At 35.7% G+C, this 16,080-nt stretch overlaps 1 pseudogene; it reads right to left on the reverse strand.

The window, feature by feature from the left end:
• Positions 1-437: 437 nt before the first annotated feature.
• Positions 438-3,375, reverse strand: LOC121215991 (alcohol dehydrogenase 1-like; annotated as a pseudogene).
• Positions 3,376-16,080: the final 12,705 nt, after the last annotated feature.

Here is a 16,080-nt window from a genome sequence, read left to right on the forward strand (position 1 = left end):
TTTTGGGAAAGAAATTGACTAATTTGTGGTTTTTAGTAATTTCAAAAATTTATATTTTACCAAGTAACACGGTTTCCAAAACTCTTTTCTTGTGACATCACTAGATTCGGCCATAACGTTTAGGCCGGATTTAGGGTGTTACATTAGTACACTAGTATTCAACTATGACAATCCATGGGATTCCTTAATTAACATCGACCCAATTTTTTAATGGCCAACACAACCAATGAGATTTTAGTCGAACCTTTTGAGAATGAAAATAGATATAATGACCCTAGAATTAATGGAGCAAATAGTAATGAGATGACTAGAAGAAGAATTTAAAAAGATAATGGTTGATAAATAAAAACAAGGAAAGTTAAAACTGTTGAAGATGCACTTGTTTGAGAGCAACTATTAGAAACTCGAAAAAAAAGAAAAAAGAAAAATGTAAACAGAAGAGAAAGATGCAATCATTATTTAATAAAAGTTTGGAATACATGGCAAAGTCTCTTACTTATTCTGATATTCAAACTGTAGGAGAATTCTATGAAAAACAGCAAAATCATGTAGATTACATTATTCATTTCCTTAATCACTCTTTGCACATATAAATATAAAAATGAAAACTCCTTCATCCTTGTATGAACAATCCAGGCCAGCCACTCCTTATGAATCCATGCGAATCACACATCTCAGTCCCTCACCCGCCATCATCAACTTAAATGCCTTGTTGATCTCTGAGAAAGGCACAGTGTGTGTGATGAATTTATCTAGCTTAAGTTCCTGCAACATCAAAGATATCACAGTGTTTACTGTCTGTTAGTATATTTGTATGCAAGAGAAAATGTACTCATGTCCAATACATATTCGAACCAGTATTTACATAGTCATGCACAAATATCAAACACATTTTGTTTTGGTGTTCAACACTCACTCTTGGTTCCAATAAACAGGAAGATAACCTCACCTTGTTTATATTCTCCACAACAGCAGGAATGTCAGATCGAGGTTTGTATTTTCCAAAGAAAGTACCCTTGAGAGTCTTCTCATTCAGCAGATTCACTGAGTGAGTTTTCAATGCATTGTCTTTGTTTGGAACACCCACAAGTACCGCAACTCCCCACCCTTAAAAATCAAGTCATTTCAGCTAAATATGAAAAATGATATAATCTAGCATCATTGATGAAGAGGAAAATGTTGTGAAGCTATTTACATCGTGGACGCATTCAAATGCAGAAACATGGCCTGGATACTCCCCGTACATTCAACACTGCGATCTACTCCTCCACCAGTCATCTCAGCAATGACCTGATCATTAGAATCATTTCTTAATAAGGATCCCATAACAAGTTGACAGGTTTTACGCAAGGTGACCCTAGTAACTAATGGTTATGTTCTAATCAGAATCCAGCAGGATCATATAGAAATGAATTTTCAAGTGGGAACCAACCTCTTGGACAGGTTTGTTGTAATCTTTTGGATTCACAAACTCTATAAAACCGAATTTCTTGGCTGCAACAAGCAATAAGAATAAACATGATTAGTTTTGTAACTTTGCTTAACCAGAAACATAACCGATCTTGGAATGTTTTGTTCAAGTAATTAACTACAAAACCAATGCTACCTTGTTCGAATCTGCTGGAGTTCAAATCAACGCCAATGATCCTCGAAGCACCTGAAACTCTTGCCCCTTCGGCAGCCTAAATTGCAGAACAGAGAATTAATGATAAATGAGTCCTACACTCTTTCTAGTCGCCAAAAAAAAGAAAATATAACATCAAAGCAGCAAGAATAACTCACAGCAAGACCAACAGCGCCTAGTCCGAAAATCGCAACAGATTGACCCTTTTTGTGTTTAGCAACATTCACAGTGGCACCAACACTTACAAGAACAAAACCAAAACAAGTTGTGAAACAAGAACTTCCTCACTTTCATTTACATCATTTACATGTCTCAAAGAAAGAGGGGGAAGAAAATTTTGGTCACTAACTAACCTATGGACATCCCGCAGCTCAGAACACAAACTTTATCAAGTGGAGCATGTGGAATTGATCTTGGCCACCTGACCGACATGGACGACAGTGTATTCGCTGAAAGTAGAGGTGCCAAGGAAGTGGTAGATAGGCTTCTCATTGATGGAAAACCTGAATGTTCCATCATTAATCATTCCAACCCTATCAGTGTTGATTCGTAGGAGATCACACATGTTACTCTCTTCAGACAAGCAATAGGGACACTGCTTGCATTCCCCAGTGAAGATGGGGAGAACATGGTCACCTGGCTTTAGATCAGTCACGCCCTCTCCTACACTCTCCATAATCCTAAACAATAATCAAAGAAAAGGGTTAATGCGTATGCACATAATAAAATATTATAGGAACTGTAAATATTTAGACTGGCATATACATACCCTCCAGCTTCATGGCCAAGTATGCGAGGAAACAGAGGATTTTGTCCCTACAATAACAGAAACAATGTCAGAGTCAGATTGAAAATCTTTCTCCTAACAAGTTGAAGTAAGAAAAAACGAGAAGTGTAAACCTTAGCATCCCAGAAGTAGACATCGATGTGACATAAAGTGAAGAGTATCTCAATACGAGGGTGGTATGGAGGGGTAACGTACCTTCTTGCCTTGCGCTTGCGCAAGGGAAAAACCAAGAAATAAATTTAGAAAATTTATTGATTTTCGTCTATAACGTATCATTTGTTGTATCCCGTATGGAGCCATCTTCTTCACCCGACATGCGCTACAAGTATCCCTACTTGGTCGGCCACCGGTAGGACCGACGCGCGCCCAGGAAAGTGTGGTGGCGCTACACCAGTTTCCTGAGCGGTACCCGCCTTCTAGTACTGAGAGTTGTTAAGCGCTAGAACCGATGTAAGTAAGATCCGCTACAACTAGAAGTCGATCTGGTACCTTCCTCCGGGTACTCAACAACTAGAGTCATCTCCCTTTCTCCTTTTAGCTTTAGTCGGTCGAGTAGCTTATTCGAACGTTGTGAACTCATTCCTGCCTTTGCAATACCAGCGCATCTTGTGCCAGGTTGTGCTCTGCCTCTTCCCCTCTATCAGAAGATTATGCGGTGGTGCCACTTCTACTTCCTCTATTGACAGTGGCTTCCCTGACTCTCATGCCACCATAGCTGCAATAATACCAAAACTACTGAATTAGCAAAGCAATCGCCAAAGAACCAATTAATCAGTCCCAAGATGGACAAAACAAAGAGAGTTTTAACAAGCATCAAAACCACAGAAAACGAACAAAACCAGAGATCTCAAAAAAAAACCAACAAAGAACAGTGATCCTATAATCAGAAACAGTTGCATATCAGAGAGGGAGAGTCGATTGATCACCTCTGCAACGGATGACCTGACCAGCAGTACTGTTAGTGCGAGAGGCAGCAACAGACTGTTTTCAATCTTGCTTGTATGACAAGCCTCGAACCTTGCTGAAGAAAAAAACTCAGAAGCAAGAACAGAAACACATGCAAATGGAAAACAAAAGAAATTGAGAGAAAGTATTTTTTTGAATGAAAAGAGCTGATATTTTCATTAACAACACCTTAAGGCATAATGCCATTACATATAATAGATAACAACAACAAAATGAACAAGTCTTTACCTAATGACATACCTAACACCACTAAATTTACATTGGAAATTGTTAATCAGCTTGCTTAAGTTTCTTTGCTGATTTTTCAGTCAATCAATCAACAAAAACACATCATATGGTTTACCAACTTAGTTCAACATGAACTAGATTACAAAATAATAATTAAAATACAATCAAAACATAACAAGTAGTTAGGCAACTTCAAGCTTCAGTTTCTGCACTTCATAGCTCGACTGCTTGCTGCCACTTCTCCTTGCATGGTCACCTTTGCATGTCTTGCATGGGAACTAAATTCAACACTCCTCCTTAGTTTCCATGTTAGTGACACCTAATTGCCTTCTTAATTTAACAAATTTAGACACATTGAGTGCCTTTGTAAAGATATCAGCAATTTGCTCTTCTGAATTGCAATGAACCAGCTCGATTTCATGAGCTTTCTCCATCTCCCTTATGACATGTAGCTTGATGTTGAAGTGCTTTGTTCTACCATGAAAGATAGGATTCTTTGCAATTGCAACAGCAGATTTGTTGTCACAGTAAATCTCTGTTGCCTTTCCTTGATTTTGATTTAAATCAGCTAGGATTTTTCTAAGCCATATGGCTTGATTTACAGCAGATGCAGCAGCAACATATTCAGCTTCTACTGTTGACTGTGCTACCAGACTTTACTTTTTAGAACTCCAGCAAAACATGCCTGAGCCAAGACTAAAGGCATATCCAGATGTGCTTCTCATGTCATCACAAGATCCAGCCCAGTCACTATCAACATAGCCTATCAGCTTCATGTTTTCAGCCCTTTTGAACAATACACCATGATCAATGGTGCCTTTGATGTATCTAAGCACTCTTTTAGCTGCTTGAAAGTGCTGATCATTGCAGCAATTCATGTATCTGGATAGCACACTAACAGCAAACATGATATCGGGTCTTGTTGTAGTCAAATACAACAGACTACCAATGAGACTTTTGTACATAGTCTCGCAAATTGGTTCACCACTCCCTTGCCTCGAAAGCTTCACTCCAACAGCCATTGGTGTGCTTGTTGGCTTGTAGTTCTTCATAGAGAACTTATCCAGGATCTTCATAGTAAAAGAACTCTGACTAAGAAAGATTCCTTTTGCTGTTTGCTTCACTTCCATTCTAAGGAAGTAGTTCATTCTGCCTAAATCAGACATTTCAAACATTTCCATCATTTTTATTTTGAAATCTTCCAGCATTCTTCTATCTCCTCCAGTCACCAATAAATCATCAACATAGAGTGACAGGATAAGCTGAGTTTCAGCTTGGTTCTTCTTCACATACAGTGTTGGTTCACTGAGACTTCTCTCGAATTCCAAACTGAGCAAGTAAGAATCAATTCGAGCATACTAGGCTCGAGGAGCCTGTTTCAAGCCATACAAAGCCTTTTTCAGTCTGTACACCTTGTGTTCTTTGCCAGTGACCACAAATCCTTGAGGCTGTTCGATATAGATCTCTTCTTCCAGGAAACCATTTAGAAATGCAGACTTAACATCAAGCTGATGAATGGTCCACTGATGTTGAGCAGCCAAGGCAACTATCATTTTAACTGTGTCAAGCCTGGCTACTGGTGCAAATGTCTCCAGATAGTCCAGACCATACCTTTGGCTAAAACCTTTGACAACAAGCCTGGCTTTTAGCTTGTTCAGACTGCCATCTACATTCTGTTTTGCTCGATAGACCCATTTTACTCCAATGGTCTTCTTTCTAGTAGGTTTATCAACTAGCTCCCATGTCTGGTTCTTCTCAATCATGTTGATTTCATCGACCATAGCTAGTTTCCAGCCTTCATCTGCCTCAGCTTCTTCAAAACTGCTAGGTTCTGCTATTGCAACCTGTGCCCTTTCATAAATATCATCTAGGGGCCTTGTGCCTCTCACAGGCACATCATCAACATCCATTTCAGGTCCTAGCTGCTCAAGTTCAGCTTGATTTGGCACCAGGTCTTCTGAAGCAGCTTCTGGTTTATTCTTTTCCCAATTCCAGCAAGCCTTCTCATCGAAGATGACATCTCTGCTCACTTGAACTATGTTTGTCAAAGGATCCAGCACCCTGTAGCCCTTCTTAACTGAGCTATAGCCTACTAGAACACCTGGTTGAGCCCTTTCAGAGAGCTTATCTCTCTTTGCTGCTGGTATTTGTGCATAACACAGGCAACCAAACACCTTCAGATGTGCCAAGGAAGGCTTGAAACCAGACCAAGCCTCGAAAGGTGTTTTGGATGCAAGAGCTTTGGTAGGAAGCCTATTTTGAAGGTAGACAGCAGTGTTTACTGCCTCAGCCCACATGGTCTTGGGCAGTTTCTTCTCAAACAGCAGACACCTGGCCATATCCATCAAGCTTCTGTTCTTTCTTTCTGATCCCCCATTCTGCTGAGGTGTGTAGACATTTGTAAGCTGGTGTTTGATACCAGCATCATTGCAAATGGCTTGAAACTGAGCTGAAGTGTACTCAGTGCCATTGTTTGATCTTATCGATTTCAGCTTGCAACCTGTTTCTGTTTCTACAACAGTTTTAAACTTCACAAACACTTAAGCTACCTCAGACTTGTGTTTTAAGAAGAAAATCTAGCAAAACCTTGTAAAATCATCAATGAAGAAGATGAAATACCTATTTTTGCTGAGTGATTCAGTCCTCATCGGGCCACATACATCAGAGTGCACCAGCTTCAGTTTTTCAGTAGCTCTCCAAGATGAATTTGTAGGAAATGGCAATCTTGCCTGTTTCCCCATCTGGCAAACTTCATACACATCATCATGCTCCACTGAGCTAGTAAAGTTCTCTGCCAAGCCTTCTTTGGCCATTCGAGCCAATGATCTGAAGTTGGCATGCCCAAGCCTTTGATGCCAAAGCTTGAATCATCAACAGAGGCTGTATATGCAGACTTTGAGTCATTTGGCCAGTGTACCTCAAAGCATTTGTCAGTCATTGTGACTGTCATAAGGCTTGATCCACTTGGATCAGCAATGTGGCACTTTTTGTTTTTGAACACAACAAAATATCCTTTCTCGAGCAATTGAGCTATGCTGAGAAGGTTTCTGTCGATTTTTGGCACTAACAGCACATTTGGAATGATCTTGTTGCCTGTGAGGGGTACATATCAGCACCTCTCCTCTTCCTTCAGCCCTTATGAACTGACCATTTCCAACCTTGACCTTGGTTTTGCAACTTCTATCCAAGGTTTTAAATAAGGAGGCATCTGGTGACATGTGGTTAGTGCAACCACTGTCCAATAGCCAGCCTTTTGAGCATTTCTTCTTAGCAGCTAAGCAAGAAACAGCAAAGACCTGCTCTTCTTGATCACTACTGTCCTCAGCTACTCGAGCTTCAACCTTTGGTTGTTGAAATTGGTTCTGCCTTGGCTTGGTTCTATTTTTGCAAACCCTTTCAACATGGCCTTTCTTCTTGCAGTATTGGCATACTGCATCTGGCCTGAACCAGCATCTGTCTTCTGGATGACCTGGCCTCTTGCAATGTCTGCAGGGCTGGTCATTGCTCCTTGCAGTATCAGGCTTAGGCCTGCTTTTCCAAGGCTTTTTACCTCTTGGAGCATTGATGCTCGAGGCTTCTCTGGCCTTGGCATTGAATGCACCTTCTGGTGGTCTTCAGCTCTGCTAGCTCTCCTTTGTTCCTGAGCATAGAAAGTGTTGATTAGCTCAGTCAAAGAGATGGTAGCAAGGTCTCTTGAGTCCTCAAGAGAGGATATCTTGGCCTCATATCTCTCAGGCAAAGTGGAGAGAACTTTCTCTACTATCCTTGCCTCATCAAAGTGCTCACCAAGGAGCCTTATACTGTTAACCACTGCCATGATTCTATCTGCATACTGCTTCACTGTTTCTTCTTCCTTCATCTTCAGGTTCTCAAAATCCATTCTCAAATTCAATAGCTGCTGTTGCCTTGTTCTCTCAGTGCCTTGAAACTCCTCCTTAAGCTTATCCCATGCCTGTTTTGGAGTCTCACAGGCCATAATTCTGGTGAAGATGACATCTGACACACAATTCTGAATGCAGGACATGGCTTTGTGCCTTTTGGTCCTCTCATCAGCATGTTGCCTAATCTGAGCTACTGTGGGATTGGCCCTCAGTGGTGCTGGCTCAGCATCTGTGTTGACAACTTCCCACAGATCAAAGGCCTGCAGGTAAGTCTTCATCTTGACCAGCCATATGTGGAAGCCCTCTCCATTGAAGACTGGTGGGGCTGCTGGTGAAAAACTTGCGGAAGACATTCAGCTTTCTTAGTTTGATAAAAATAGGTCCACTAAGAATGAAGCTCTAGATACCAATTGTTAGTGCGAGAGGCAGCAACAGACTGTTTTCAATCTTGCTTGTATGACAAGCCTCGAACCTTGCTGAAGAAACAAACTCAGAAGCAAGAACAGAAACACATGCAAATGGAAAACAAAAGAAATTGAGAGAGAGTATTTTTTTGAATGAAAAGAGCTGATATTTTCATTAACAACACCTTAAGGCATAATGCCATTACATATAATAGATAACAACAACAAAATGAACAAGTCTTTACCTAATGACATACCTAACACCACTAAATTTACATTGGAAATTGTTAATCAGCTTGCTTAAGTTTCTTTGCTGATTTTTCAGTCAATCAATCAACAAAAACACATCATATGGTTTACCAACTTAGTTCAACATGAACTAGATTACAAAATAATAATTAAAATACAATCAAAACATAACAAGTAGTTAGGCAACTTCAAGCTTCAGTTTCTGCACTTCATAGCTCGACTGCTTGCTGCCACTTCTCCTTGCATGGTCACCTTTGCATGTCTTGCATGGGAACTAAATTCAACAAGTACTCATAATGGCTGTTAACAGAAATAAAGACTTTTTTTTTTGTTTATCTGATCACAAGTTTATTTTTCTTATGTATGTTGTTTATGATGAAAGAAGAAAGCTAGCAAGATTCTATTATAGGGAAACCCATTTCCAGCTCGCTAAATTACGCAAAGCACAGCAATGGTTTGCTTTTTCCTTTCCAAGACGAAACTGTCTCTGGTTTTGTGTAGCAGTATTCACTGTTGTCATGGTTTTGTATTTGTATCCGTAACTTTTTATCCATGATTTTTAATATGTCAATATGTAGTATTATATTAACCTTGGCTCTAGTCGTGGAACTGGGCCTATTGATTTTCCTTTTTCTGGCTGGAAAACAAGATTAGGCGTATTGATTTCCACTTGTTATTCAAATCCAGCATTTACTATGGATTCATCGGTTCATCCAAATCTAATATTTAGGGTTTTTTCTTCTCTCACCAAATAAACATCGCGGTTTCCTTTTTAGTTTAAAAGTATTGTCTAACCAATAAAATTATTTTTAGGTTTATATGTAAAAAAAAAATTAAGAACATGTAAACAAATCAATTAACCCTCTGAATTAATTTTACACTTAATTAAGCTTCTTTGTTAATTGTTTGCATCTTTCACCACATTAATTGTTAAAATAATTTTTGAATCAATCAGATGTGCCAGATAATAATTTTAGTTTAATTTAATAATTTTTTTCATAAAAATATATAGAAAAATAAGGGAAAAAATCAGAAAATTTATAAAAATATATAAAAAATCATAAATGATATTTTTTTTGAATATTCAAAAAATTAAAAATATGAAAATTGATATGAACTTATACAAATTATTAAAAAGTTATAAAAATTATAAAAATCTAATAAATTATAAAATTAATAAAACATATTTAAAATTTAAAAATATATTAAAATTCAATAAAAATCATAAAAAAATATAAAAAGTATTAAAAGTGATATGAACTTATAAAAATTATAATAAATAAATAAACAACTTGGACAGGACTGGATCAGTCGGTTAGATTGATTAGACCAAAATCGATAAGGGCATCTTGAGAAAGCCATTAGATAGGTTGACTTGGGACGGTAGAACTAATTTTTTTTATTTTGAATGTTTTATTTAATTGAACTGGATGGGTCAATCTAACTAGCAAACCGATGGCTTGATCGGTTTGACCACTAATTCGATTCTGAAAATCTTGGTTAAAATATTTCATTCGGACATATGTTAATAGTTGGATAATGAAAATTTGGTTTGATAAACATACTAAAAATAAAAAAATCAGTTCAACCGCCCGGTTCCTAGGTTAACCGATCTAATGGCTTTTCCTAAATCAAGTTCCTTGCCAATTTCAGGCTAACCAGTCCAGTTAAAATTTTTTATAAGTTTATATCAATTTTAATGTATTTTTTTACATTTTTTATTATTTTTAAGAATTATAATACATTTTTTATTTTAAATAAGTTTTATTAATTTTATAATTTATTAGAATTTTTATATTGTTACAATATTTATATTTTTTATAATTTTAATAAGTTTATATCATTTTTATTATTTTTTATGATTTTTAATCATGTTTAATGGGAAATATTATATTAAACCAGAAGTTGCCATGTGTCACCATTTGATTGGTTTGTTAATTTATTTTAACGGTCAACGTGGTCAAAGACAGAAATTGTTAACGAAGGGGCTTAATTAATTATTTTAGTTAACAGTAGGAGCTTAATTTGGTGCAAATTTAATACAATATCTAACACCCTATTTTCGACCCAATCACTAAATCAGAGTATGTGATGTCACATTACGTTGCCAAAACAGCTCAAGCTAATCCATTTCATAATTATAAAATATAAAACATAACATAGCAATTAGCCAATTTAATCATCAATCATATTCACACTTATTCATTTATAATGGTTAAGGTTCAAAATCATTGTTAAGTGGAGTTAAGAAAAGTCAAAATGCCGAGTTAAGACTCAAATCTGAACTCAAATATCAAATTTTAAATTCATGTCTCTTTGTCTCGAGACAGATTATAAATTATTATTTTTTATTTTTATCTTTGAAGTTAGCATGTCCTGAGACATTACTAATTGTGTCTCAAGATTGTTGCGAGACAACATCTCGAGACCAACCTCCCCTTTTTTCCAATGTTTGCTTTAATGTTTGAATGTCTCGAGACAAGAGGTTCCTATCTCGAGACCTGGAACAGGGTAAAACCTATTTAGCTTCAGTATTCTTTTATCTCGAGACTAGAGCAGGGCAAAACCTATTAAACTTCGATGTTCTTTTGTCTCAAGAATTTGGATCAATTGTTTGAGAATATACATTTACGTTTCGAGACCTCATGCTCTTAAATGTAAAATTTAAATGAAACTTGTTATAACAGTCTTGAGACATGTTCTTTCTATATCCACACTAAATGGTCAAATGACCTAAAATGGACATTTTTAAGCATAGAAATCTTACCTAATTGTACCTAAAAAATACTTAAATAGTGCACCAATACCAAATCTTGTTGGCAGATTGTAAGGGCTGAGAGTTAGCTAAGATTTAAGTCAAGGTAAGACTGACTTATGTTGTACTCGTCAGTATAGTACTTGTTTAAGTTGTGCGCCATGAGTGGCGGATTGTATGATTTATAAGTTTGTTAAGATATGTTGTGTAGGGTGAAGTCTATGCTGTATTTTATGGTCTGACGTGGTCATAGTAAGGAACCCTCCAATCAGTATTTCTTTTGGAAAGTCTGTGTGTTAAGACCTTTTGTTTATGTATACCAGTATAGGATTGTGAGATGTGGATCTGAATGTTAACCATTTGTGCACGTGTGAATTTTGTTTAGTTTTAGTTGTGTTTTAAGTGGGATTTAGTTAGAAAAACACCAAAGTGTTATGATTTTTCTTGATGTGTTGAAGTCTGTAATGATTATGTGGGTCATGATAGAATTGAGTTAGCTTCGCATGTTAGCCACGTCTTATGTTAATCCTAAAAGAAAAAGTTGTGAGATATAAATGTCAGTGAAAACCTTTGTAGTGGGGGTTTTCCCTTATCTTTTTCATTTTCTCTGTTACACTTTGAAATCTTATTAAGATAGAGTTCGTTGGAAAAGAAGTAGCAAGTAATTGGTTAGAAACAAGAATTGTGCATAAAATAGTAGTGATAGAATAGTAACTTCCTCGAGATCATCTATGAATATCCAAACTGTATGATTTCTCTCTCTACTATACTATGTCATGTGTAATCTTTAAAGTGCGATTGTCATAGATAGAGTCCAAGTGAGGACCTGAACTTGAAACTTTGGAATCTGTTGTATGTAATTTAGGAGATAAAATTTATATCTATTTTCAAAAGAAACAAATAGAAACATTATTAAAACTATGTATTGAAACATAAATAATTTTTAGTGGATAAGGGTCAGAGTTGCCTAACAGCAGAACATGGGAGATTTGAAGAAAATACTATATTATTCGGCTTATGTAGAAATTTTTATGGTAAAAATTTCATTGAGTCTAATTTCAAAAACAACAAGCGGATCGTAATTTCAAATTCTGTAGGTTAAGATATAAATAATCTAGTGACTATTATTCAAGTAGACAACCTTGTTAAGAGTATACATGTAGTTAGTAAAAGAATAATTAATATTATATATAGACATGTTATACTAAAAGTCAAAGATTCTTATATATATACATGAATGTATAGGATGTGGAATGGAGAGCAAAAGGAGGAAAATAATAGAAGAATTGTAATACTAAGAAGTTGATATAAGAGATGGAATGCTAATATGTAAAAGAAGTTTAAATGAAATTGATGAGACATTAAGTGAGTAATTGTTATATGATGAATTAATGAAGTATTGATTAATAAGTTGAAACTTTAAATGGATTTAAACTGAAAAGGTTGAAAAGTTTTATATGATACTAATTTAAAAAGATTGTAAATTTAAGTGAAATTAAAGTGACATTATATTGAATATTGATTTTCATGAAAATTTTTGCAATTGATTGCCAAATTAATTGATATAATGGATTGAGATAGTCTAATTTGCTCTCACAAGATTATGTGACGGCACACATCCAATGATGACAACTGAGTTTGGTATGGGGTGTCACAAGAAATCTTATCACATGCGTATATTTGTAGAAATCACATATTTAGAATATAAAGATGTGTTTAAAAATAATATACAATAAATAATAGAAAGTATGGTTTGAAACTGTTTAATAATAACATATGAAATATGTACAATATTAAAATGAAAAAAAAAGGGTTAAATTGTGAGTAAAACGAAACCTAAATACAAAAAACACATAATGTTAGAATTGAGTGAATCAAATCCTTATTTAAATAAAATACGTTGGTATAATAAAATAAAAGTAAAATTCATATGGAACTACACTTCTTTTATTTTATTTTAGAATAAGGTTTTTTAAACCTTATTAAACTTCTTCTATTTGATATTTATTAGAATAAGGTGTTTCAATCTTACTACACTCCTATTAAAATATGGCTTTACAAGCCTATAAATAGACATAGCCTATTCCTCTTATAATAATTTGAATTCGACATTGTGAATTATCTTCTCTCTGCCCATGGTTTTTTCTCGAAAGGGTTTCCACATAAAAATTTGTGTGTTTTTTATTTTTTCTTTCTCTTTTCTTTGCGATACATTGTCATTACCGACATTCTATTTTTTTACAAATTGGTATCTGAGTTTCTGGGTTGTTCATCTCAATCACTGTAGTGGCGTCTTTGATGTATGAAATTCTGCTCTTGGATTGTAACACCAGATTCACATTGTGGCAGATAAAGATGCAGACAGTTCTTGCATAGATGGACTTAGAGGATGCCCTGCTAGGGATAGATAAGATGCCTTCGACATTGACGGAGGAAGAGAAGAAGCGTAAGGATCAAAAGGTGTTAACACAGTTACATCGGCATTTTTCTAACAAAATTTTGAAAGATGTGAAGAAGGAGAATACCGCCACTACATTATGGAAGAGGCTGGAACAAATATGTATGTCGAAAACTCTAACCAGCAAGTTGCATATGAAGCAGCGTATTTATGCTCATTGTTTGGAGGAAAGTGCGTTTGTGCACAAACACTTAACGGTATTTAAAAAAATTCTCTCAAACTTAGAGGCCATGGAAGTTTAGTATGATAAGGAAGATCTAGGGTTGATTCTACTTTATTCGTTGCCCCTGTCTTATTCAACCTTTAGAGATACAATTTTATATAACCACGAGTCTCTCACAGTTGATGGGGTGATTCTTTGACCTCTGATAAGCCATAAAAGTAGCATATTTTAATTCGATTCTTGATGCGTTTTTGGATTATTGGTTATGTCAATTAGTGAATTTGATGCTCCTAAACCTTTAATTTCATGTTTCTATACTTAGGTGAGCATAGGGGATCAAAAGGAGCAAAAAAGGGGCCAAAATCAGACAAAATAAGCTATTTTCAGGAACTACACAACCTAGGTATTCCCACACAGGCTGAGTACACACTCGTGTGAGCCATAAGGGCTAAGTACACGCTCGTGTGAGCCACACGGCCTGGCCACACACCCATGTGTCGGCCCGTGTCGATTTCGAACCTTGTATCTCTTTTTCGTAAAAAAAAGCCAATTTTTAAGGTTTCTGAGCATCCTAAAGTCTATAAATACACACAAGAAGATTACCTATGTAACAGCCCGATTTTGGGGCTAGTCGAAACAGTGGTTTCGAGACCACAAATATGAAGTTGAAAAAAATTATTTTATTGTTATTTTGGAGTCATAGCATGTTTATTTTAGTGCATGAAAATTTTGGTGAGTTAATTTTGATGTTTGTGAACCCAATTGTGAAAAAGGACTAAATCACATAAAGTGTAAAAGTTTTAAATTGATAGCTAAAGGTGTCAAATTTACCATGTATCATAAATTAAGGGTCTTTAAAGTGAAATTAGGCCATTAAATAAGAGATGGCCGGCCATGAGACAAGGAAAATCAAAATAGTCAATATTAGGTGAAGTTGGTGACTTATTTTTACCAAAAAGAAATAAAATAAAAGAAAGATGATATCATCCTATTTCCCATTTCTTATCCATCAATTTTTCAGCTATTTTTGAGGGTTTTTAGCTTCAAAAATTTCAGTAACTTGGTCCTCTTGTAAGTAAGTTATTTACATACTTTTTGTTGATGATTTTTACATTTTTGGACCCCTTGAAGCATAAGCTTTCTATTAAGGGGACTATTTTGCAAAATGGTTGAGATTTTAGGGTTTTTAAATGAAATAATATGTGTAGTTTTTTGAAATTTTATGGAAGAATATGAGTATTATATGTGAAATAAACAACTTTTGTGAAGGGATTTCTCATGAAAACCCTAATAGGGACTATTTTGCATAATTTGAAATTTTGATGATAAATTTGTGAGATAGTGGAATTATTGGATTGCTATAAGAGAAAAATGGGTTCAGCTAGGCTTTTGATATGAGGAAATTCGATAAAAATTAATTTTCGGACCTGGGGGTAAAATTGTCATTTTGCAAAAGTTTGTGGGCAAAATGGTCATTTTGTCCAAATATAGATTATTGAGTGCCTAGATTGATAAAGTGATTAAATTTGTGAGTTCTTGTTATTACAGATCAAGAAATACTAAATTCTAACTTAGACCGGGGGAAGGCCAAATAAATTGATTAAACCGACTAGTCACCTACTTTTTGCAACCGAGGTAAGTTGTATGCAAATAATACAACTACTTTGTTATTATATGGGTTGAATTGATATAACATGAAATGCTTGACTTTGGAAATGTGAATGCATGATGATAGTTGAGATAGTAGAATTCCCGGTTGGACCATAAGAAATAAATCAGATATTCATGCCATGATGTATGGGTTATTGTGAACTAGAGTAAGACGTGTTTGGGACATGCATCAGTCACATTATGAGATCCAGTGTAAGACCTTGTCTGGGATATGGCATTGGCATTGAGATGAGAGCTAGAGTAAGACATGTCTGGGACATGCATCAGCCTCGAGATGTAAGCCAGTGTAAGACATGTCGAGGACATGCATCGGCTACGAGATGAGCTAGTGTAAGACCATGTCTGGGACATGACATTAGCATCTTACCTTACGTTTGAGGCTTATTGTATATTCGGTAGTGTTCCAAATGGTTCCACGGTAAGAGTTATGGTTTAAAATTAAGAGAAAAGTATAACCGTGTTGTAAGTGATACAGGTACCTATTCAGTCTGTGTGAGACATGAGTTCAATATATATTATATGATGAGTACTATATTGTGATAAGTAAGTTGTGTTTATTCCTATTCATATTAAGAGCATGTTGATAAATGGAATAGTTGTTGCTATGTGTTTGCATACTTATTACTAAGCTTTATGCTTACTCCCTCTTTTCTCCATTTTCATATAGTGTCGCCTAAATAGCTCGACAGACATCACAGGCCACGATCACACTATCTTTCGAAGCACTCGGTATAGTTTGACTTCTTGTTTTTGTGTAGGGCATGTATAGGGCTAGAATTTAATGTTTTGAGTCATTGAGAAATAGCCAAATGTGTTGGCTTGGGATAAATACATTTATTTTGTATAAGGCCATGGATAATGGTCAATGCTCATTTTGATATTTATATAGAAGAT

Source organism: Gossypium hirsutum, chromosome A02 (genome assembly GCF_007990345.1).
Source record: "Gossypium hirsutum isolate 1008001.06 chromosome A02, Gossypium_hirsutum_v2.1, whole genome shotgun sequence".
Lineage (NCBI taxonomy): Eukaryota > Viridiplantae > Streptophyta > Magnoliopsida > Malvales > Malvaceae > Gossypium > Gossypium hirsutum.